This window comes from Lygodium microphyllum, chromosome 18, assembly GCF_053477565.2.
Source record: "Lygodium microphyllum isolate KBCC chromosome 18, Lygodium_microphyllum_v1.1.10, whole genome shotgun sequence".
Lineage (NCBI taxonomy): Eukaryota > Viridiplantae > Streptophyta > Polypodiopsida > Schizaeales > Lygodiaceae > Lygodium > Lygodium microphyllum.
The window spans coordinates 126,008,949-126,035,686 of record NC_141152.1 but is presented as its reverse complement, the minus strand read 5'-3'; the positions used below and the strand labels follow the sequence as shown (position 1 = coordinate 126,035,686).

Here is a 26,738-nt window from a genome sequence, read left to right as displayed (position 1 = left end):
TTCAATTTATTGACTTGCAAAATCTTGCTATTCTACAAGATAATCTAACTACTCAAATCGACTTTCAAATTCTCTTAACAATTTTGTAGCCACAAGACTCTTATTGGGTTGTAATACCCACTCCTGAAAAGTTTGGCATGTAATCAAGCTAGTTTCTTCAATGTAAAATTTTTCCTTGAGTGTCTTAAGCTACCTAGTCAATATCTTGCATGTACAATTCAATAATTCGCGCTTTCAGTTCATGTACAGTGATCCGAACATAATATTGGCTCCATGCAAGTTAAGCCACTCCAAAGAATTCCATTTTTTGAGCATAGGCATGTACATATGGAGATACATTCCTAACATTGAATAACTCCATCTCATGCTCAACTGCTTGCAGAGCATTCACAATAGTTTCTATTTGAGCAGAAGTGTGCATCACATGTTGTTGTTGTTGTACCTCCATGAGCATGTTCATATTCTACAATAACTACTACAAAACATCATTAAAAATTGTGCTCAAAGGTTCTCCCATCTTGTCTTTGCTTTTGATGACCTTTCATGTCAGGTTTACCAATGTCGAAGGGGTTTTTATCAAAATGCCATATCCACTAGGGATCAAAGATGGAAGGAAGTAGAGGATAGGAGATGGAAGAGAAGAAAAATAATAGATAAGAGGTAAACACGATAAAGACAAAGTACATCAAATCAAATCACTATGCATTGATAGAATCTAAAGTTCCTTGTCTGGCACTACTCAGAAACAATCTCCAAGCATTAGAACTCCTGGAGCTCCCTTGTAGACCAGAAACATGTATCAAATGATAGCTTTCTCTCTACTGCGCGGAACCCAAATTTTATAGCTCTATTGGCTCCAAAAGGGGGGTAAAACTTCAGGATAGCTGCTCAAGAAATTCCCAAATCACTCCTTTTTCTTCGAGTTCAAAGTGTTGTTTACTGCCTGTCAACTATAATCGTGACTCCACGTGATTTGACCCATTTTTCTTTTTCATGAAAAATCACAAAACTGATTGAAAAATTAGCTTTCTTTTTGCGTGCCATCCGATTCTAGAATTTTTCCTATATTTTTAGGATATTTATAATAAATAATATCCAACATATCAAAAGTAGGCTAAAATTATCCAAAAATCTAGTATTTTTAGACCATCCATGCCATGGACACTAGCACTAATGACTTAGATGACATTGACACTCTAGATCAATAAGAAAGTCAGATGATGATGCACTCCATAGTTTTCACATTGTGTCTGCGTAGTGGCATGACATTGCTTCTCACGTTGTCCATGGTGCCTAGCTCTAGGTCCATAAGCACATCACTGGGGATGTAGCAACCCGCAGAGCTACGGCTCGTTGTAATAGATAGTGATGTGCTCGAGTGGAGCCTCAAAGTCGCCATGGTCAATTCCTATGGGGTTGGTGTCGTGCTCAATGCACATGACCTCCTAGAACTTCACAGTGATCTAGTTGCTACACTTGCCTTCCTGGATGTGAAGGATCTCACACACACATACTCTCTCTCTCTCTCTCTGTGTCTCTGACAACTTCAACTGCCCGGCTCACTTGATCCATATACACAGAACCAAATTTTGTGTTGGTTGGTGGCACAATGTAATTAACCACCACGCTGAGCTAATTTAGGGGCAATCATAGAAGACAAGGCTATGGTCTTCTCAATGGAAACTTGCCTTGGACGTTTCCCATCATCAAATAATCTCCCAAAGGGATGCCCTTGACAATGCCTCTGAGCCATTGAGTCGCCATGCCACCTGAGGTTGGAACTGCTAATGATGATGACGATGGTGATGATGGTGATGGGAGAGATAGAGAGAGGGAAAGAGAGAAACTATGAAATAGAGGAGGATGAAAAGAACAGAGGAGCAAGCAAAAATGCAATAAGAAAAAAGGGGGAGAACACACAAAGAGAGAGAGAGAGAGAAGGTTGGGAAATGAACCCATTGCCATCTCTCCTAACAGTGGTGAAACCTCATACACATCCATGTGCTCAAATAAGTCGAAGCAACCATTACCATCAATGGTTGATTGCAGCACTCAATCCACTAACAACATAATTTACATTGAAACACAATATTAGTCAGTTTGGAAATATCCCAATTCCCATTTTTTGAATACTAAAAAGGTGGCACTAGGATAACATGCCCATAAGTTTTAAAAAACATATGACATGACCTATCATTGGAAAACTTGAAAAATGGAATCTATTGAGGTATAGAGCGCTCGATTTGGAGTTATAGTGTTCAAGTTATGACAAATCCAAAGATTTGACCACATGTCCCAAACTTATGGGAAATTTTTATATTCCTCAATATGGTGTTTTGACCAATCAAGAGTGGATACAACATTGTCACAACAGGTTGACAAAACTATACAAGTCACATCCGAGGAGAATAATGACAGAATAGCAGCAAAGCTTCAAGAGAAACATGGAAAACCTGAAAGTAGGAGCAATCCTAGCACTAACGAACCTTGCTCATCTAGGCCTGAGCCCCTAGCTATGCTAAATCCTAGGGAAAATCCTAGAACCTTATATGAGATAGCAACCTAGCAAGCCCTCATAGAGCATTGAAGTGTCACAGAGTGCTTGACCAAGCTGGAGGCTAAACTCAGATTATTCACACGTGCTTATGTCCTTGTAGACATGGGCACATTTCCTAGGGATTAGCTTTAGAAATATTTGTCATATCTGCTATCTTGGGAAGAGCAAGAATGTCTTAACGAGCACTATCAGAAGCTCCTATATGAAGGCCTGGAACTCATCTCTGAAGGAAGCCGATGAGCTACGCTTAATTGTGACATTCAATGAAGTGTTTGCCAACCAAATCTCTTAGAGATAGAGAAACTAAAGTGACAATCAAAGGGTTGAAGTAAATTTGAAAAACATTGGTTTGAAAACCGTGCTACAATGGCCGACAAACTTGGGGCCCAGATTAGTCTTAGAAGAGGGATTGGCCAAATGTTAGTCTCAAAGAGTCGCCTTCAATTAAGCCAAAATAGTGAGGCTAGCCCTTATTTGGCGGATTTGGAACATGCAAAGGAACAAGAAAAGTAGAAAGGGGTTGGAATATGGGATAAATCCCTGGTGCAGTAGAGGCTTCCATTCGAGATCTTCCACCTTCTTCTCTTAAAGATTCAGCAAATTTTGATGCAATAAGTTTGCTGAACTCAAGCAAGGGGAAAGCATTGCCTACAATTGTAGAGCAGGCCAGAGATGGAAGCATAGTCCAAGTATACTTGCTTCCAGACTTCCAATTTGTGCAAGTTTTTGTGGCAGGAATTTAGGCTCCATCTATGGGAAGGTGTAGTCTAAATACAAAAAGACATGCTTCTAATGATGTTGCTATGAAACTTACAAATGGTGAGCCAAAATCTGTTGAGCTGACATCAGCACAAAGGTTGGCCACTTCTATAACTATTGCAGCCAATGTGGAGATTCCATCAAATCCGTATGCAAGGGAAGCAAAACACTTCATTGAAGTTCAAGTTCTGCATAGAGATGTATGGATTGTTTTAGAGAGTATTGATAAGTTCAACAACTTGATTTGTTCAGTTCACTATACTAGTGGTGATGTTGCATGAGATCTTGGTTTGGAGTTGCTTAAGAATGGGTTGGCAAAAGTTGTTGAATGGAGTGCCAAATTACATTAGGGGAGTTTTGAGGTCTCAAAAATGCCCTGTAAGAGATCCTAGAGAGAGAAAACAATTTAAGAAATAAAATCATTTTATAGAATTTTTAAAAGGTTTATATTTTGGTAAGTTAAAGTATCAAAATTCGTAATAATTCATTGTCGTGATATTCTCATGGTCACATCAAACCTAGGAATCTAGGTCGCCATAAAGTTGGCAAAGGTTGTCATAATGAAGATCTCACCTCTCCTCATTAAAGTGAAAACTAATATTCAATTTGAATGTTGGTGGATACTCGATTGCCTCCCTCCATTGTTTCTCTCTTTTTTTTTTCTCCTCCTTAGTAGTCTCTTCTTTGTTTTCGTTCTTGCTTCTAATCATATCCTTAGCTATGGATCAATCACCCAATTATCTCTGTAACTCAGCTATAGATCAATCATCCAATGTTCTTTGTAGCTCTCATAAAAGACCTCTCTATCATCTTCATATTGAGTTGGATAGTGAGTATGAACCAATAAGAAAGAGAACAAAATCCATCACGGTTACAGAGTCTATGAAACATATACTGAGGTTTGAAGGAAAGAAGAATATTGATCTTTGGTTAGATGGAAAGCTATATCCCAAAGATTCTAGCAAAAATAGCACTCCTCCTTTCTATAATAGCTCATCATTAATGAGGTTTATTGGTGATGGCTACAATGGATTTTTAGGTTATACACTTAACCTTGTTGCAGAAAAGGATATCCTTGGACTAGAGAATCATCTTTTGATGAAACACAATATAGAATTGTTGCAGAAGCTAGAGGATTGTTGAGAAAAAAATTCACTCATTGGAAAAGCATATCAAAGCTTATCAACAAAAGTAAACTTTATTAGGCCTTCGAAATCGACAAAGAGCTCTTAAAAATATTGAGAATCTCAAACAAGGAGGAGGAGGCTTTGGTAAAAGAATCCAAGCAGCAAGATATATTTTTTTTCACTTGAAAAATCTTAAATATGGCTTTATTTAAATTACTTGCATTGATTTGTGATGTTAATTTTGCTTAGATCTCTTCTACAACCAAATGCAAGTGAAAGAGATTCTTTAAAAGCAGCTATGTTTTATTATCATCTTCTTCCTTTAGTAGTTTCAAAGGATATTTTGGAGAAGAATAAATTTAAAAAGGCAAAGAAACAATGCTTGGAGTCATTTGTAAAGAATCATTCATTGGATTCTGAGTTAGTACAGAAGACACTAGATAGTATTGGTATCAATCGAGATGCTTATATGCAACTTTTCCAGCTTTTACAATCAAATATGAAGCAAGGATAGGTACGCAATTGTATACTTTCGAAGCCATTTGTGGTTAGGACTATCAGACAGAGAGTTAATAACAAAGTGATGGGGATTCTAGGTGAGCCTTTTCATATCAAGGCTACCTTCAAGGGCAAGAAAAATGAGGTTACATTCAATGAATTTAACAATATTTTACTTGACTTGCCCACCTTACAATGCTTAATGATCAAATTTTATGACTTGTCAGTAGTAGCAGAGGCACAGGGAGTGGCTAGATTTGTGATTAAACTTGATGAAAGTGAGATTTTGAAATGTAAAAATTTGGATAGAATCTCTATCACCTTGATGAATAGAGCACTTTCGTCAAGTCATTGCAATCACTCAACATCATTTAGTGTTCAATCTGAATATAACATCTGGTGGCTAGGAGCATTTGAGCTAGATACTGAGAATTTTGATATATTATATTGGGTTTTTCATCAAACATCAATACCTAATGTTAGTCAAAGGCAACAAGCAGGAGAAGAGCTATTTGTTGAAGGATTTGGGAACTATAGGATTGAGTGGCACATAGCTGGTGACCTAAAGACACTCAAATGTATGTATAATGTATGAAAGGGAGCCAACTCGAGATCTCCTTGCTTATATTGCATGTCGCCAGCTGTAGAGTTAAGCTCAAGCAATTGGAATAGAGCTCCCTCTATGCACAATAAGGATCCCCATTTTAAACCAGTCTTGGACATTCCTTTAGCGAATGCCCATATTTGTACACTTCATGCACTCTGCAGGATAATTGAAAAGCTTGTTCATCTCTATATAGGATTTGCATGGAAGCTGAAGCCATTATCAACTAGAACAGATGCTATAACAAAGGTTGAAAAAGTTCTCTCTGCAATTGGTTTGCATGGTGGCAATGTTATTATTGAACCAGATCTTCAGAAGTCTAAGGATGGTAATTGTGTCCCAAAAAAACCATCTATTGGTGGAGTGAAGGCTAGAAGGTTTCTAGGCTTTCATGGGAGACTTGGCAAGATAAACTCGAGAAATGGTGGCTCAACTATTAAATTTAATCAGTGGAAATCCCTACATAATGCAGTTAAGAATCACACTGATAATGGACAAGCTTGGAATAGAAAAGCTAAAGTTTTGGAAACACTAGAAAAAGTGTTTTTTTATTGTGATAAGACTGAATGGAATGATGATGATCTCAAAGACTTTAAAAACCAATTGAACCTTTTCAAAAAGGCAATGACAGAAGCTTGGGGTGATCAACACTTTACTCACTATATGGTAAATAGTTTGTATATGTCTGTTTCTTCATTGTCGAACTCATATAATGTTTTTTAATAACTTTCTTTATTTGTTGACTATGCAGCATATTTTATACAACCATGCTCCATACTTTATTAAACAATATGGATCTCTATCTATCTGGTCAACCCAAAGTATGGAAAAATCACATTATCAAGCAAGAACAAAATATTTCAGACACACAAGACATGGAGGTGGAAGACACAAAGCCAACAGTTTATTAGAGGTCTTTCAATGGTTCTATCGACAAATTTGGCATAAATTCAAGCTTAAAGATACAACCACATCAAGCGATACATCATCTTTAGCAAGGACTATACAAATTGTTACCCAAAGAAGAAAATATAGATATTCAAATTCTTGTGCAAAGCAAAGATTTACAGAATGGTTACAAACCAAACAAAGAGTTGGGAAAAGATGGGTTTCAAGAAACCCTTGATCTTTGGCATCTTCTAGTTTGATTGTGTTGCAGAAGAGTCCTTAGTTTCAGGCACCTCGACAGGGCCTCCAGAGGATTCCTTAGTTTCAGGCACCTCAACAGGGCCTTCAGAGGAGTCCTTGGTTTCAGGTAGCTCGACAGGGCCTCTAGAGGAATCTTTTGTTTCATCCCACTCAATAAGACCTCTGTATTTCAAAAACTCCTATTTTCGATAGCCTGGAAGAAGCTTCAAATTCTTACTATCTTCTACATAAGAGAGCAAATAGGAGCCAAGAACTCAAAAATATCCAGCTCTAGATCCACTGTATCCAAGCATGAAGCCAAAAACTGTTGTGGCTTCTTTCTTCTCCACTAAAATGATCTTGTCCAAACCACTACTGAAAACTTGAGATCCAATTACCTTTGAGATAGCTCTCAAAGCCATCATTGGTAGACTTGGAGAGATTGACAATCTACTATGATATATTACAATTGTTTGATTGTTCAAGTTTCCAATATAATGTCCAAGGCTTTGATTTTTCCCAAGCTTCATTGGCCTAGAGCCCTTAGCCCTTCCAAGAAAGTTATCCAGATCTTCAATCTCAATCTACACAACAAACCACAACAGTATAAGATATAAGATATCTATCTATAATGCATAATAAAGTCTAACATAAACTTAATGGGTAACTTCGAATTATATTTCATACCTTAGGGTGTTCGTCTTTTTCGAGAAGACTATCATCATAAAGATTTATTGAACTCTTGAGTTTCTCATTTGATGGAGACTTCAATCTCTCTTCATACCCTACATCATCAATACAAAGTTTCTTCTGGACCTGCAAGAACTCTTCTTCTGTAGGTAGGCCCCCCTTTTCGTATTCTACGATCTAATTAATATATGCATGTAAGGCTATAGAGCTGTCTTGGAAATTCTCTCCCTCAACATCAAGATTTGCTTGTGGTTCTTGTTCATAACCTATAAAATTCATGTCATTTTGGCCCCAACCTGCAAGGATTGCTAAGCAATAATCTTCTCTAAGATCAAAAAGATATTGAATATCATTTAGCAACACATATCTCTTCTTATTGAGAAGATAAGTGGGAAATGTTGGAACACATGCAAGAGGACCTTCTTCATCAATCTATGCACTTGGCTCGATCTCCTTTTCTTCCACCATTGTGATATTGTCACTCTTAAACAAACCTACATCAAAACCTTGGACAAGTTGATTCTCAATATCTTCTTGGAATATCCCCTCCTTCTCTTCGACCTCCTTATCCATACTTGCAACTCTAGCTTTCCCTGTTGGTCTATATCTGGAGAAGAATTTTCCATGTATTGAAGATACACAATAAATCCAACATCCTTGTGGATCAGAAGGCATTGGTGTTGATACCTGTGGAAAGGGCAACATGTTTCTCTCGTCCAGAATTCCTCATCAATGAGGTTGAACCTGCCTAGAAAAGTTGACCTGGATGTACTGGTGGCTCCCATGACATCACTATAATGAACAAATCCATTGACTTATAAACCTTGCACATGTCTATCATAAAAATATATGTACTCCTTAAGTTCATCTTCAAGATCCTCCAATAACTCCTTCAAATCAAAAGGAACATTGAAAATTTCTCTGATATAGCTAAATTTGGAAGAATTTCTAGTTGTGTGTAAGAAATCAAGGAGTCTATCATTAGAAGTCTCCATTAGCTCCTTCTCATCCATTGCTTCCAAAGATAGCTTTCTCTTTGTCATCTTGACCAACAAAAGACTTATCCCTAAAAACAAAGCAGAATGGCAACAATGTCCAATAAAACACGACAGAACCATGGAAAGAGGCCCCAAAATTGCATTTTCCAAGGCAAAAAATCAAAAAATGAGAAAAAATTTTAAGTGACCAGTGAAACGTGAAAACAAGGTGTCCAGAGGCCGAAACCGGTGAAGAAATCGCGTTTCACCGAACGCTACTTGAAAACGAAAGTTATTTCAAAATTTCATCGCTGAAACACGATACTAGCAACATACCACTAACCAAAGACATTATTTCGCGTTTCATCGGTCAATAGATGCAGAACAAGAAGAGAAACATAAACTATGAATTAATTCTATTAAAACACAGAAATTTATGATAAAATCCTTTTTGGAAGTGCCATGCTTCTTTTAAAAGACACAAAGCACATGACATCTATAATTTTTCATGTGTTATTAAAAATTCTTTCTATACTAATCAATGAGATTTTGTTCAGATACTTGTAATAACAAAATTATGTTACCTATAAAAAATTGTTGAAGTGCTCTTCAAACAGGAAGTAAGGACCTTGATGGAGACTCCAGTGGCTCAGAGAGCTTGGATGATGAGCTTGGTATTCCTTCTGTGAAGACATCGGGTGTACAGAGAGCTCATAATAATGTAAAGGCTCCATTGAGTGATCCAATGGTACGCAGATCTAGCAGGGTCAGATACCCTGTTAAAAGATTTGGTTTTGAAGGTTATGCAACTCACCATTATGCTTATATGGTGAAACTAGTTGAGGATGTTGAGCCCACTTGTTTTGAGGATGCTATTTGTCATACTCATTGGGATGCAGCAATGGATGAGGAGATGGCTACATTAGAGGCCAATAAGACTTGGGATCTAGTATCATTCCCGAAGGGAAAGAAAGCTATTGGATGTAAGTGGGTTTATAAGATTAAGCACAATGCAGATGGTTCTATTAGTAAGTACAAAGCTAGGCTGGTTGCAAAAGGCTATGCCTAGATATATGGCATAGATTATGATGAAACCTTCAGTCTAGTTGCTAGGATGGCAACTGTCAGATATGTGATTGCTTTGGCAGGAGCCAAAGGTTGGAGGTTGTAGCAAATGGATGTGAAGAATGCCTTCTTGCATGGTGATTTGCAGGAAGAAGTGTATATGGATCAGCCAACAGGTTATGAAGATTTAGAGCATCCCACATATATGTGCAGGTTGAAGAAGGCACTCTATGGGCTCAAGCAAGCACCTAGAGCATGGTCTAACAAGATTAGAGAGTATCTTGTCAATATTGGCTTTTATGCTTCTGATGCTGATTACTCACTTTATGTGAGAAAGGGAGATGCAGGTTTGGTCATCATAGTCATGTATGTGGATGACTTGATTATTACAGGTGATAGTGATAGTGGGATTGCTGAAGTCAAGGGCAATTTGAAGAAGAACTTTGAGATGAAGGATTTAGGTGAGCTAAGGTACTTCCTTGGCATTGAGGTGATCAGATGTGATGATGGTATATGGCTGTCCCAAAGACAGTATGACTTGGATATGTTGTCCAAGTATGGTATGACTGCATGCAAACCACTTTCAGTCCCGTTGGAGCAGAATGTAAAGTTGAGTGCTGAAGTTAGGGATGAGATATAAGACCCTACTATGTTCAGGAGGATAGTGGGGAGTTTGAACTACATGACCATTACAAGGCGAGACTTGAGCTACACTGTTGGTCTTGTGAGTCATTTTATGCAAGTACTTAGAAAGCCATATTTGGATGCAATCAGACGCATATTGAGATATGTGAAGTCCACATTACATTATGGACTTTTCTATGAGGCAAGTACAGATATACAGGTGTTTGGATACACAGATGCAGATTGGGCTGGTAGTATGTCTGATTGAAGATCTACCAGCGGATACATGTTCTCTCTTGGTAGTGTAGCAGTTGCTTGGAGCACCAAAAAGTGATCTACAGTTGCTTTGTCGAGTATAGAGGCTGAGTATAGAGATGCTGCTGTTGCAGCATGTGAGGTAATATGGCTACAAAAGTTAATGGCTGATTTGGATGTGCAGGTGGAAGATCCAGTTGTCATTTATTGTGACAACATGAGCAGTATACAGTTGGCTAGGAAACCTGTGTTCCATGCCAGGACAAAACATATTGAGGTACACTACCACTTTGTGAGAGAGAAGGTACTAGCAGGTGAGATTGACTTGGTATATGTCAGCACACAGGATCAGATAGCTGACATTTTCACGAAGACATTGGGTACAGAGAAGCTTCAAAAGTTTCGAAGCTTACTTAGAGTTGCAGAGATACAGTTGAGCTTGAGGGGGAGTGTTGAGATGACAAGCTCAACACATGCGGACATTTATTATGGACCACTTGGTTAGATGGGTCCACACGTCTACACTTAGCACATCAATGGTCATTATGACTCTCACATGGCCACTAACTCATTACTTATTATATTCAGGTTGTTACACCTATTTACAGCTGGCATAGTTATAGCGCCAGTCGACTAGTGTAGTCGGTTATGCATTGTTTGACTTAGTAGGCCACTTTCCTTTATGTTGTATCTTATCTATACTTTGTGTACATTGTAAAGAGTGTGGAAGAAGAAGAAGAAACCAGCAAGAAAACATTTTTTGGCCTCCATCTCTCTTCTTGTCTCTTGAGTGAGCTTCTCCTTGTGCATTCTGTATGTGTTCAGCGCAGCATCTTAAGCAAGTCCCCCCACCACGCAATTCTTGTCATGATGTACTCGCCTTGATTTCTTGACGGATTATGTTTTAGTAGTTGTCCAAAGTTTACCTTCGAGCTCCGTCGCCATCCGTACTCTAACAAGATAAATTGGATTTTATCCGGTTAGTTAGCTGTAGGTCTACCCCAAAGTGGAAGCGTCGTGCCGTTACCCACGGAGGACCGCCCGACCTGAAGGCTCCCAATTGATCTAACAGCCATCTATCAACAACTAGCTCGCATCTGGAGATATCCTTCGACAGGCTTCTTGTCCGAAAGGAGCGACTGCAATTACCATGGGTTCATGGAGTACAACACTTTCTTCTAGTAGCAGACCAAGGATTTATGAAATTCCTCATAATGCTATAGCACAACTGTTGTACCTTTCCCCTAAGATAGTTTACAATTCGGGTTCTAAGACCAAATCTTAGGTAAGTGAGCATATTGGCCCTTACTAAAGTTTCTTCCTAGCGTTTGTTTTTTAGGAAACCTCTCGGCTAACCGAGACGACCTTGCCATAGGATTGGATTTGTTGGGAATCCATCCACATGCTTCCCTCTATGGAAGTTCTTAGTTATCTAATTACCTACCACATTATGTGAAACATATAAGAACAACTTCATTAATTAAAATCCTTTTATGCATAGTTGTTCGTTTACATAATTTATTCACGGACATACAATCAGAATAAAACAAATTCATTGATTATATTCCATAATGTGTGTTCTCTTGCCCATACAAGAGAAAATAAAAAATTTACAATTTTGTGTGCTACCTCATTCGGCGCATCTGCACGTCACCAAGATCAAATCCACCTATAGTTAGCATTTATAGGTATCCCAAGTAGAACTCGGGTCATAGGGGACCAAATAATTCCTTGGTGCAAAAAGGGATTTACTAGCGAGAGCCCCCCTCGCATCCTATCCACTTCCTACCAAATACGATCCTTACTCCGAGATGTCTCGCCATCAGAGCTGGGTCCATGCTTCCGTGGTGGTAAAAAAAAACATCCCCTCTTAGTATGGGGATTCACCACCTATCCTTGGGGGAGGTATAGGGCTCCTCAATTTTTATATGTTCCAACACTTAATTGAATCAGGATCAAATCTAGAATACCAAAACAAGATTGATGTCTGCAAGAAGTTATGACTTCAATCAATCATGCAACTTTCAAGTAATGCTTAATTCTAGTAGCAATTGATACTTGAGTTTGACATAATGAAATTTTCCTGTTGGAATCTAGCTAGGGGTATCTAGATTTTGGGGTCTCCAACTTCGCAGTTCTTGTAACCAAGTTTCTTCATCTTAAGTCAGTATTCCTCAAGGGACTTATCTTTTTTCTATTGAATTTAGAAAAAAAAAACATGTGGTATCCTTGTCAAAGGGTTTTCGAAAACAAAGTCGCGAGCACAGAGGTTCGTGAGAAATTCCAAGATAGAAGATCAATCAAGCGAGATCAAGCTATGCAGCAGTAAACTCTAGACTCTTCATATTGAATGCAAAGATTGTTGATTAATCATGCATCTGAGAGATTTCTCAAAAGAAGAAGACCAATTCTAGTCTCCGCAGTGCAGCTTAGTCTTAATTAAAGCTTCGAACAACGAGTCTTGCTAAGAAGATGCTTAGGATTGTCCAAAACCATGCATATACATAATGTCAAAGTGATGTAATGAACAAGAAACAGAAGATTTAGGAGTCCATTCCTAATTATTGCTTGGATCCAAAGTGGAGGAAATCGGGATTTGAAAGCAAAGAGGAGGCACTTTAAGGCTCCAATCGTGAAAGATGTTTTGCAAAATTCCTCAATCCCGAAGGTCTTCAAATGCAGGTGCTTACTTCCTTAGGTGTTAGAAGAGATTAGGATGATGACAATAAATCTCATGTCACTGTTATACCTTTCTCAATTTGCAAAACTCTCATAGTTGAAGACTTGCTTGACCTTGCATGCACCTTTACTGATAGACTGTGTGGAAGAAAGTATCTTGGGCACAGCCTCTTAGAGCACCAAAAATCCATCAACATGATTAACGAATCATAAATACATTCCAAAAGAAATCAATGGCATAATGTATCCCTCTTACAGAGTCAACGATCCTCCATACATCAGACCTTTGCCTCAGTTCTTGCCTTGCCCACACAAAGAACAACCCTTACGTTATTGGTGATACATAGATACATCAGGTAAACTTGGTGCACGGAAAATCAAACCTATCTCCTCAACGTGATTGTGTCATTGCCAAACCCAGCCTGTATAGAACTTGTGCAACCACATAAGCAAGTGTATAGTTCAAATACATTTCAGCAAAACCTGCTTAGAGACCACCCTCCGAAAGTAAGAGGGGCAGGTAAAAAAATATCCCGCATCCAGGAATCCATAACTGCTTGACTGATCATCAAAGGCTTCAATAGTTTCAGAACCTTGACAGTGAGTCATACAATAGAATGCAAGAGGCGCCCTTTTATAAAGCAGGATTCTTCACCCTTGCAGATTAGTACCTCGTCGTGTCTGCACGCAGGCAGCTGCAACCCACAACAAAAGATTTACTGCAATTGCTACTCAGAGATGCAATCCAATCGAGTTTTGCAAAGAAACTGCGACAAGGTCTCATAGTAGAGTTCTCATAGCAGAGCCCTCTTTCAAACCTGGTACAACAGAGACATGAAATTGGGCTTATTTTCAAAAATCCTGTGACACGGTTCTCATATCAGAGCCCAGTTTTTCTGGTCTGGTCCCCTCTTCCCTTTTGTTGATGACGATCTCGTGTCTTTCTTAAAGACAAGATTGACATGTCTGTATATTTTGGGAGTTCGCCAAGCTTTCTTCCTAAAAAAGCTTAGGCCTATTTTAGCTGTTGCCATCGTCAAAATGTTCATTTGCCTTCAGATTCCTCTTCGGCATCCCTCTCTAGAGATAAATCCCAAATCGTCAATTGATCGTCTATTCCATGAGATGACAATGACATCTGAATCGTGTGCATTGATTGAGATGACTGCGTTATCCAGGCATCGAGCATCCCAAATGCGGATGCTCTTATCTAAAGAGCATGAAGCAAAAACGTCTGCTTCAGTTGGGCTCCATTGCAGGTCTTCAATACTCGCTATGTGCCCTTGATATGCAACTTTATTAACCACCCATTGACCATCACTTTTAGGCTCCCACAGATGGATAGTGCTTCTGTAGTCACCTGTAACAAGTCTCCCAAAGTCACTGAACTCCAATCTAGAACAAAACCCTCATCCTTGTGGCCTGTGAAGATGTACACAAGAGCTTGCCTAATAACATTGTTTATTCTTGTGCTCACAGATGGATCTATAGTTGATAGGTAATGCAAATGTGCACTCATGTCCCACACCTACACGTAGCTCTATAAGTGTATCCTATGCTTTTATATCTATATTTAAGTCCCAATGCAATCTATCATCCCAGTTGCAAGTGTGGGGCTCATCAGCCTTGGCATGCCTATCCTTAGTGTTAGAATATCAAGCTCATAGTATGTATGACCGACAAGTGTGGGAAATTAAATAAGTCGGTGGTCTTAGATCCAGTGTGAATGGTCCTACGGACCTTAGTACTATTGTATACACTTATGTTATCTTAGTAGTCTATGAAATAATGGAATATGATGAACGACCTGAAGGTCAGGTTGCTGCTCCATTACATTGTTTCTCTCCCTCTCTCTTCCAATATGGTATCAGAGCCATCATGAATGGGCTCTTGAAGGCATGAAGCTGTGAGAAAGACCTACAGCTTGAAGACTCAGAACAGTGGTTGAAGAGAAGCAGGCTGTCATTTTGCAAGCTATCATTGTGTTTGTGCAACAAGGTATGCATTTTTTATCAGATGGAGTCTGTGCTTCATGGTAGTGTTTGAGGCTTCTGTGGGAGCTTTGGGGAGCACCCTTGAGCATATTTGAGTACTCATCGTCATCATTACCATCAACAGTAGCTGCTGGAATCAGATCTACAGGCTGCGTGAATTGCGCCTTTTTATGTTGCTTCTCTCATGGTCTGCAAATCATCAACTCCATCATCCATGACTGACACACAGCTTTTCTATGCTCTCTCGAAGGTCATTGAAGTCCTGGATGTGTCAGTACATGATCATGAGCTCATCTATGAGCTATAACAGTTGACCACAGGTCTAAAAATAGTGAAGAACTGTTGTAATCAGTGAGTATACAGCATACACTTGACTCTATTCAAGAGCCTTGAGCTCCTTGGCATGCTCAGGAGAACTTGTTGAAGCATATACATAATCTGGGAACCATATGCATTGTCTGACATGGTTGTAGACTGCAATTTTTGACTGAAATGCTCAGTTTGGGAAGCCAATGACAGGCTGAAAACTGTCATAAAACTGTCATCATCATATACTCATTGCCTTGAAGAAGTACATGCCTTTTGTTACCTACAGGGAGTTGTATGGTACGGGATATGATTGTTGAATGCTATGAGCATTGAGATGAGCATTGAAGGCTCTTAAAACCTGAAATCTAAATCTGGAAACAAATGTATTCACAGGGTATTGGTTGGTCATAAACAGTCCATGTACTTTTTGACATTACTTCTTGAAGACAGAGAGTCTGCGAATGCCCGTATGGTTATGTATTGATCCCTACACACAGTGGCATATGTATGAAGTGACTTGAGGATCTCTTGGGCTGAAATAAATCTTGGTTTGACAGTTTATTGGCTGTATACAATCTATGAGAAGATTTATGTCACTTGTACTTGCTGGATATGCATTGTTTTTTGCCTGTATGACTATTTCTAGTTGCCTACATATACTAGCAAATGTCTGGGAAAGTTTGGAGCATGTATGACATGTTTTAAAGTGGTTTTTGACAGTAAATTCAGTGCTGGTTACTGAAAAATTACAGGTTTCAGACTGCATATTCTCTTTACTGCAATAAGCTTGCATGACACAGAGTTACAATACTTGCAAAGTCTATGTACTGACTGAAGTACCTATGGGTTATACCACATGTTTGTGGATGTTTTTGAGGTTGTAAAGGGATGAAATACCCTGATTTTTTGTAGAGAATAGTTGCAGAAAACTATCATAAACAGTCAAGGACTCAGGTTAGTCAGAGTGACTTGTTGGCTTGCAGGAAGTCAGGCAGTGGCTAAATAGTGTCTGGTACAACATGGCAAATGCAGAAAGGACTGACAACATAACCCAGATAGTGGGGGAAAAGCTTGACAGTAACAATTATGCCATATGGAAGTTCCGCATGGAGAACTTCTTAATAGGGAAAGGCTATTGGGAGTTGGTGACTGGAGCGGAAGCTGAACCTGATCTCCCAGATCGACCTACGGCTGATCAGAGACGATTACACCGAGCTTGGACAAAAAGAGTTTGTAGAGTCTTGTATTGGCTCTCTTTATGTATCTCAGATGCCATGGTAATGCAGATGATGAACTGCAACTCTCCTAAGGATACATGGGACATTTTGGTCAAGTATTATGGCACAACCACAAGTTGCAGGAAGATACAATTGAAGCAGAAGTTCAACAACATGGAGAGGAAGAGCAGATCTATAGAGGATTATGTCATGGAGGTTAAGATCATTGCGGATCAGTTGGCATCTGTTGGTTCACAGGTTGAAGATGAAGACATGGTTGTTGTGACCTTGAACGGCTTGGAGCCTGAGTATAAGTCTTTTGACACTTCTGTGTCTGTGCGGGCTGAAATGCCTGATTTCAATGAGTTGGTTGCATTGCTTATCCATGAAGAGGTTAAGCTTGGTTTGGCTACAGGATCTAGCAGTTCTAAAAACAAGGAAGCAATTTTCTATTCCAATAAACGTGGTCGTGGAAACCGTGGTAGAGGCTATGGATTTGGCAGAGGAGGCCAGCAAAATGCATCCTATGGCAATAACAATCAGTAGATATCGAATGCAAGAGGTGGTGGAAACTTTAGAGGAAGGGGGAGATCTAGCCCTAGAGGTAGAGGCTCCTGGCAACAATAGCGTCCATCTGACAATCCGAACAAGGATAAGGATTTTCATTACTGTGGAAAGTATGGGCATATTGCCAAGGACTGCTGGAAGAAGTAGGGCAATCAGAAAGGCAAACAACGTGGGCATTTTGCTACATCTAGTCAGGCAGATGATACTTCAGGAGATAGATTGTTTGCCATGCAGTATGTAAAAGACAGAGTTGCTAAAAAATCCACTGATGATGCAGTTTGGTATATTGATTCACGGGCATTGAACCATATGACTCCTCATGGTGATTGGTTCATTGATATGGTGGCCGAAAAAAATGGCTATGTATGTATAGGTGATGATGCGCAGCATACCATTGAGCATAAAGGAAAAGTGCCTCTTGTGGTTCATGATGGCAAAAAGAAAAATTTGCATGATGTATTGCATGTTCCTTCGATTATGAAGAACCTACTATCTGTTGGTCAGATGACAGAGTAGAACTTGTAGGTTAGATTCAACAAGCATGGTTGCTTTATTGAAGAGTTTGGTAATGGATGCAAGCTAATAGCTCGTGGTCACAGGAATAGCAGAATGTTTACTCTTGATGCTACCTTGCCAGAGCTCAATTTAGTCATGTTTGCCCATGGTTTTGGCACTATCACAGACTTGGAAATTCGGCACAAGACAGTGGGGCATGTAAATTTGCAAAGGCTGCAAATTATGCAAAAAAAACAACTTGTTACAAGTTTACCCAAGTTCCAATATTCAGATATTGGTCATGTATGTGATGCTTTCCAGCTTGGTAAGCAGTCAAGGTTGCCATTTGTCAGGCATGTAAGGCAGAATACACGTCCGTTGCAGTTAGTGCACTCTGATGTTTGGGGTCCATCCCATAATGCATCCATGGGAGGCTCGAAGTATTATGTTACATTCATTGATGATTACAGTCGCTATACTTGGGTTTACATTCTGAAGACAAAGGATGAGGTGTTTGTTGTTTTTCAGCAGTTTAAAAAGCAGGTTGAAAAGGAATTCGACTGTTATATCTCTTGCTTGAGGTCAGATAGTGGTGGGTAGTATGTGTCAAATGAGTTGTACAACTTTCTGGCTGAAAATGGCATACATAGGCAGCTTACCTGCAGCTACACTCCTCAGCAAAATGGGGTAGCTGAAAGAAATAACAGGGTCTTGATGGAAGCTGCTCGTGCCATGATGAATGAGAAGAAGATGCCACTCTATTATTGGGGTGAGGCTGTTATGACAGCCATGTATATCTTAAATCGGACTCCCACTGTAGGTATTCATGATATGATACCGTTTGAGAAGCTGTATGGCTATAAGCCGGATGTAAGTCACATGAAAGTCTTTGGATGTCTTGCTTATGTGCATATTCTAGATGAAAAAAGAAAGAAGCTAGATCCAAAAGTGCATAAGTGTGTCTTCATTGGATATTCGCAAGAGAAGAAGGCATACAAATGCTATGATCCCTCTACTAGGGAGACCTTGGTGAGCAAGGATGTTATTTTTTATGAGATGGGTTCTTGTATGTATCACCGGCAACAGTGCCATGGGATATGCCTTCGACTCATGTATCTACAATTGATATGCAGCAAAGCACTGCTATGACAGGACCTAGTAGTCAGATAGTATCTCCATGGATAGGGAGATTGAGGAACTCACCGTCCATTAACACCAGTATGTCAGTGAGGGGGAGATATGATGTCGCAGACAAAGGAAAATAGAAAGTTACTAAGGATGTATCTGGGATGATGACACCTGGTAGGATGACTTCTGGATATGAGTCTACTGACACTTTAGACAGTGAACTTGGTATTCCGACTGTCTATATGCCTGGCGTAAGGCAGAACAAGTACATTTCGCCTCATGAGAGAGGGGAATCGACCAGTGCACCACAGCTTACGCTCATAGAGGGTTAGATACCCTATTGACAGGTTGACATATAGTGGCTAGACTGCAAAGCATTATGCTTACATGACAAAAGTAATGGAGATCAAAGAACCAGGTACATATGCTGAAGCAGTGGAAAATGAGAACTGGTATGCAGCTATGGATGAAGAAATGAATGCCTTGGCTGAAAATAAGACATGGGATCTTGTGCCACTACCTGAAGGAAAAAAGACAATTCGCTGCAAATGGGTCTACAAAATCAAATGCAAGTTAGATGGCAGTGTGAAAAGGTACAAAGCCAGGATGGTTGCTAAGAGGTATGCCCAACACTATGGACTTGATTATGAGGAAACATTCAGCCCTATTGCCAAAATGGCAACCATACGCGCTGTGATTGCTTTGGCTCCTGCTAAAGGATGGAAATTACAGCAAATGGACGTTAAGAATGCATTTCTTAACAGTGGCTTAGCAGAGGATGTCTATATGGTTCAGCCAGAAGGGTATATTTACCCTTATTTTCAGCATTATGTATGCAAGCTGAAAAAGGCACTGAATGGGCTGAAGCAGGCTCCGAGAGCTTGGCATGCTAGGATCAGTAACTACTTGGAGAGGTTGGGTTTTACTATTGGTAGGGCTGATCATAGCCTATTTACAAAGAAGACCGGGGACAATGGCTTAGTAGTGCTGGTCATATATGTTGATGATTTGATAATCACTGGTGATGATGACTTGGGCATACAGCATGTAATGAAGATGCTGAAATCTGAATTTGACATAAAAGATCTGGGTGAATTGAAATACTTTTTGGGTATTGAGATAAGCAAGGCTGAAAATGGTTTATGGCTGATGCAGAAACATTATGCCATGGAAATTCTAAAGAAGTATGGCATGACTGAATGCAAACCATTGGATACACCCCTTGATCAGAATGTCAAGCTGGACATTAGCACTGCAGCTGCAATCCAGGATGTGACTATGTACAGGCAGATGGTTGGAAGTCTGATCTACTTGACCATCACTAGGCCGGATTTGAGTTATGAAGTTAGGATCATAAGTCAATTTATGCAGAAGCCCAAGAAGCCACATTTGGATGTTGTTAGGCAGATTATGATATATGTTAAGTCCACTATAGATTATGTTCCTTGGCTCTCGTGCAAAGCTTGGGAAGGTAGAGTCAATGTGGCTCCATGCGCGCGAATCCGCTGATATTGGTTGAACTCCATCCGTGGACCTATTCTGCACATGCCACGTTGTCAAGCTTGCCATGCCGGACATACGAAACATGTGGTTTATGCGGGGGATGAGCGGAAAGTGTCTAAGAACATTTTGAGGGATGGTTTGCCCTTGCAAGTCCTGTCGATACTTGTGAGCACCACACTTTGGACATATCTCCATAGTCTCGTATTCTCCTCGAAATAGTATGCAATCATTGATACATGCATGGATGTTATTGTAGTCCATGCCAAGCTTTCGTAAAACATGTTGTGCATCATCACGATCAGACTCAGGCATGGTATTTGCAGGTGGTAATATATGATATTTCAATAACCTGAAAAAAATCATAAAACACCTTGAAAAAGCACAAATGTTTGTAATAATAGTGCCAAAAAAAAAAAATCAATGAAGCCTATGTGCAAGGTACCTAAATAACTCGGTCACACTCATATCGCTCCACTTGTATTTTGCTTGCACACTTAAGAGTGCAAGCAATGTCTTCAACCTAGATATTCGGCACCTATCATATAATGGTATGGATGCTTCCTCTCTAAGTAGATCAGAAGTCTCGACATCCATGGGAATCAATGCATCAATCATTGCCTCCATCTCAGGCTCCAAGACTGTAGGTAGGTCTTGAAGGTTGTTTGTCTTCTCTGGCATTGACGGTATAGATTGGCCTTGCCAGTGGTGGATTGGCTCCTGCACTCCATCCATCGCACGCCCATGAACTCTTCTAATTGGCCGCAAAGGGTGCACTCCCCCTTGGGACGAGACATCACCTCCCTAGATAGAAAATTTGCCAGCAAGACCCAATCTTATTGTATATGGTTTTCAATTATCTTGCGAATACAATGCATGATTGATATTAACTTCAAATTATCGTTTGCTGAAAATCCGCAATCGCCTGATCAATGATCTCAGATTGAAACTCGCCAAATCGTCATACGTGTTCTATAGACAATCGGCGTTTTCGTCTAATTGCCAACTTACATTGAGAGCAAGGACATAGGACACGCTGATTAAGATACGCCTTGCGATCTTGAACAACAAGACCTTCTTCATTTTCCATCTTATCTACATTACAACAAACAATTTAATGACTTATAATACAATTTGGGAAAATGAGGCTCAAATGGATAGCTTTATGGAGATGTATGTCAAGTTGCAAGTTGACCATAAGCTTTTGCTTGAGAGGTTTTAGCCTCTGCAAGAGGTTGAGAAGCAAATTTTGTAAAACATTGAGGTTGATATTGATGCATCCATGGTGTTGAAATCTAAACTTCAAGATATAAGAAATGCTTTACTGATTGATGTAAAGAATGCATGGGACATAGTAGTTGAGAGATTTATTGATGTTATATCTCGGCCATATACCATGCTCAAGGATTTGTTTGTCCCGGTAGATAATTATTCATTATTGTAAAAAAAAAAGCATTGATTCATAAGGTTCATGAGTTGAAGACTAAATGTTTGGACTTGACTAAAAGATTGGATAATGTCTTAGATGCTAAAAGGAAAAGTGATGAATATGTTACTTCATCATTGCAACAAAAAGATTGGTGACAAGGATGCTATGATTAATGGAGTTCTTCACGAGGTGAATATAGAGTTGAAGGGGATGGAACACGATTCTTATTTGGGATTTAGTGGTGATCAGTCAATTATTGAGGTGTCTTCTTGTATGGCCATTATACCTTATATACCTAGCTACGGTCTCTAGGTTATGTACTTTGAGTATCTTAGAGGGGCTCTACTAGGATTACTTATACAACTGCACTAGAGGGCTTTGAGTATAAGTAATCCTAGTCAACAAAATTTATGAGCATCATTGAGGATCTCTTAGTCTAATAAAAAATCAGTCTCAACAAAAAGCATCTTAGTAATGTGGTTTTTTTGTCCTAGGTCCATGTATAAAAATTAATGCCATCTATGAAATTTATCAACTATAGTTATAAAATTTGTTCCAATCAATTCTACTCATAGTCATAACATTTGAAGAAAATATCCTATGCTCAATTTAAGGGATTCTTCTTCTATAGCAACACTTTTGGGTTCATTTTGATGAAGTACCATAATGACCATTAGCTAGGGTATCATTTTCTTTTAGTCCTTCCGTTGACTAGTTGGCATGATTACTAATTTGTTATGCCTATAAAGTTAATACAAAAACAAGGAATTATGCATATCACAATTAGATCCTCTACTTGGACATTATGAAGGATATGACCAATTTTAAGCCATCTTAAAGAGTCACCAATGTACGTGGCCCATGGCAAAGCACATTGCATACCATCATCGATAAATCTATTATCGTGCATCTTAAATCTCCTAATTAGACTTTATAAAGTGTATGAACAATTTTTAGCCCTCTTAAGGAGTCGATGTAATGGTACCCATAAAAAAAGCAAAGTGCATACCATTACCAGAATTATGAATATGTTATCGTTCCAATATATACACACACAGGTGGACTACATCTTGAGTAGACAAAAGCTATCCATTTGAGTAGACATGGATCTCCATAAAGCTATCCATTTGAGTATACATCTCTTTCTCTTTCTCTCCCTCTCTCTCCCTCTCCCTCTCTTTCTCTCTCATTTCCTCTCCCTCTCACAATATATCCTAACACTCTCCAAAAGAAAAAGGGAGAGGGAGAGAGAGAATGCACTCTCCCTCCCTCTCCCTCTCCCTCTCCCTCTCTTTCTCTTTCTCTTTCTCTCCCTCTCTCATTTCCTCCCCCTCCCTCTCCCTCTCCCTCTCTTTCTCTTTCTCTTTCTCTCCCTCTCTCTCCTTCTCCCTCTCTTTCTGTCTCATTTCCTCTCCTAAACAAGCAAAAGAGAAAGTAATTTGAAATATGTAGGCAACATTTTTTGTTAATAGCTTGTAGTTTTCACATGCATCCATCGCTGCAAATCTCAGAGGCCAAAATACATGCTTGCTTGAGCTAGAAACTAAGGCTGCATCTTTTCACTTGCATCTCTTGCCTGCATGAATAATACTTCCATTGGAATCTCCTCCAAGTGCCTCCTAAGAGTTTAGTATTTGAACTTATTGGTGCACAAATCGGATGCTGTACGTTCGCGTAGTGAATGCCGAAAGGTCCCCAAGAACAATAAAACTCTACTTTTTGCACAAATTACAAGGTAAAAAGCATGAACGACAAGAGCAAGAGACCAATTGGGTGCAATCTCCCCCCATGCCTTGTGTGAGCGCTCCACAAAGCATGTATTTTATGTATTATTCATCTTCAAGCTCAAATAATAGCCCAAATTACAAAATAGCAAGCTTTTAGCTTTTGAGTTTGCTTTAACACAAAATAGGAATAAAGCTAATGGACGGTGCCCAAAGAGTCTGGCACACCCAATATAATGTCCAAATAGAAATAACATAATTGTGCGCCCATGCGCATACAAAATAATAATAAATATCCGACACCTCAATAAATAGGCGTGACAAAATATAGGCGCCATGCCTAAGGTATGCGCCCATCAAAATATAATCCATAAATCGAATACTCGCTATCCTCCAATCCTTTCCTCCGCCACTGCTGCTATCTCTACACATCAACTGAACCATTCACAATCATTAGTAAAATAATACAATTAAACCGACAAAAGTGAATACCTAGCAGTCTTCAGCTACATAAATAAATCAACTGGTTAGAAATAAATCCTAACCTTAATTTATTACGAGTGCGCACTCTAAACTCATAAACGTTTATTAATTTAATATGCATTTTGTGGAATCAACCGCTATGGAATCACCCATGTACACACTAAATTAATGAAACGCCCGAAAAGGACAGGCGTCCCCATCAACTTCTCGCACAAAGAATCCACTTTGTGTATGAGCCTCGGTCATCAAAGTTTACAGAATCCACCGTAAAACCTCACAGAATCCACCATGGCACGGAATCCACCGTGAAATATGCCTCCTGGCATCATACCCCCGGGGTGGGATAGCAATTGACCTCAATTGCTATTAGCTCAATGTGGAGCTAACAGAGTGGGGAAAGCATTTAAGTCTCTAGCCTGCATCCATTGTGCTTCCTCTACAGGATGGTTCGTAAATTTAACTAGATATCTAGAATATCTTTGGCCAGTTCTAGTGGTCATAAAGTCAGTATCTATGATAACTTCTGGTTTAAGTATTTCAGTCTCTTCCTCTAACAAAGGTGGGTTTTCATAAAGAGGGTGTACAGGTAATTGGCCTCTAAATGGTCTCAATAAACTAATGTGAAATGTATTGTGAATTTTCCAGTGAGGTGGTAATTCTAACTTGAATGCATTGTCATTAATTTTATGAATGATCCTAAATGGTCCATAGAATCTAGGGGCTAATTGAACAACTGGGTGTCTATCTACACTTTGTAGTCTACGTTTTTCTATTCTCAACCAAACATAGTCATCAACTTTGAAAATCATTGCTTGTCTTTTCTTATTGGCTTGTTTGGTAAATGATTGCTGGGCTTTGGCAATCATGTCTTTAACCTCATCAAAAATAGTATTATACATACTAGCAATATCATCAGCACTCTGAATTCTATTTGACAAAGATGCAACATGTGTAGATAATCTATAACCATAAATCACTTCAAATGGTGCTTTCTTTGTAGATGTGTGTGGTGTATTGTTATATGCAAGCTGTAATAAATGCAAATGTGTGTCCCATGTCTGAGGTTTAGAAATAGTATATGCACGTAAGAGATCTAGAATAGTGCTATTAGTGGCTTCTGTTTGTCCATTAGTTTCTGGATGAAATGCAGATGAGAAATCAATCTTTGTGCCTAGGTTAGCAAACAGAGTAATCCAAAATTTGTTACAAAATCTAGAATCACGGTCTGAAATAATAACTTTTGGCAATCCATGGTTAGTGAAAACAGTTTTCAAAAACAATTGTGTTGCTTGTGATACTGTTAAAGTTTTCTTACATGGAATGAAATATGCTTGTTTACTAAATCAATCTACTACTATCCAAATCATATCATGGTTAGATTTAGTATTAGGTAAACCAGTAAAAAAATCCATAGAAATTTGTTCCCAAGGTTTTGATGGAATAGACAAAGGCATAAGTAATCGATACTGTTTACCATGATGTCTCTTAACTCTTTGACAAATCAAACATTCAGAAACAAAGTTAGATACATCAGTGTCCATATGCGGCCAATAAAAATCTTCAGTTAATGTACGTAAAGTAGATATGATACCTCTATGACCTTGATATGGGAGACAATGAATCTCATTCAAAACAAAAGATCGAAATGGAATTGTAACACACAATCTCTTTTCATAAAACATAAATCCATCATTATATGACAATGAATCAATAGGAATCAAGTTATTTTGAACTAATTTATTCTAGTCAGCATGAAAAGTAATATCCTGATGATAAGTATCTTTCATAGCAATCAAAGAATCAAAAGATATAATAGAAATATTATGAATGGCAGGTCTTCTACTTAATGTATCAGCCACTACATTTTCTTTTTCAGGTTGATATTGAATGATAGGATGAAAAATTTAAATAAAGGATGCCCATTTGATATGTCGATCAGATATTTGGGGTTGGCTAAGTAAATGTCTAATACTTTGCTGATCGGTCTTAATCATAAATTCTGAACCCATTAAGTAGTGTTTCCACTGTCTTAATGCTTGTACAACTGCTAATAATTCTTTATCATATGTGGAATATTTCAGTTCAGAGGGTTTCAGCTTACAACTAGAATAGGCTATAGGATGATTGTCCTGCATAAGTACGGCTCCTATTCCTAATCCACTAGCATCAGTCACTACTAGAAAGAATGGTCTATTAAAATCAGGTAACTGTAGGATAGGGGCATGGGTTAAGGCATGTTTTAATAAGTCAAAGGATTTCTCTTGATTTTCGAACCAATGATAGACAATTCCTTTCTTCAGAAGTTCAGTCAGTGGTAAAGCAAGTAATGAAAAATTACGTACAAACTTCCTATAGAAACTAGCAAGACCAAGGAATGACCGTAACTCATGCACATTTTTAGATACAGGCCAATTCAATAGTACATCTATTTTCTTAGGATCAACATTAATTCCATCAGATGATACAATATGACCTAAATACTCAATTTTTGTTTTAAAGAATTCACTCTTTTCAGGATTTGCATACAGTTGATTATCTTTTAGTGACTGGAAAACCAATGACAAATGCTCATAATGTTCTTTCTCATTTTGACTAAACACCAAAATATCATCAAAAAAGACAATTACTCAATACTGATATTTCAAAAATATACGGTTCATCATTCTACTAAACGTAGCAGGTGCATTAGTCAATCCAAATGGCATCACTAAAAATTCGTAATGACCAAACTGTGTCCTAAATGCAGTCTTGAATATGTCTGACTTATCTAGTCTCACCTCATGATAACCAGACTTAAGGTCTATTTTACTAAATATAGCAGATCCTTGCAGTTTGTCCATAAGGTCATCAACTCTAGGAATGGGATACATATTCTTTACAGTGATCTTATTTAAAGCTCGATAGTCAATGCACATACGATAGGCATTAT

The 26,738-nt window shown here is 38.8% G+C and overlaps 1 pseudogene; it reads left to right on the top strand.

Annotated features, from left to right (window-relative positions):
• Positions 1-2,923: 2,923 nt before the first annotated feature.
• On the top strand, positions 2,924-3,666 carry LOC148021351 (ribonuclease TUDOR 2 pseudogene; annotated as a pseudogene).
• Positions 3,667-26,738: the final 23,072 nt, after the last annotated feature.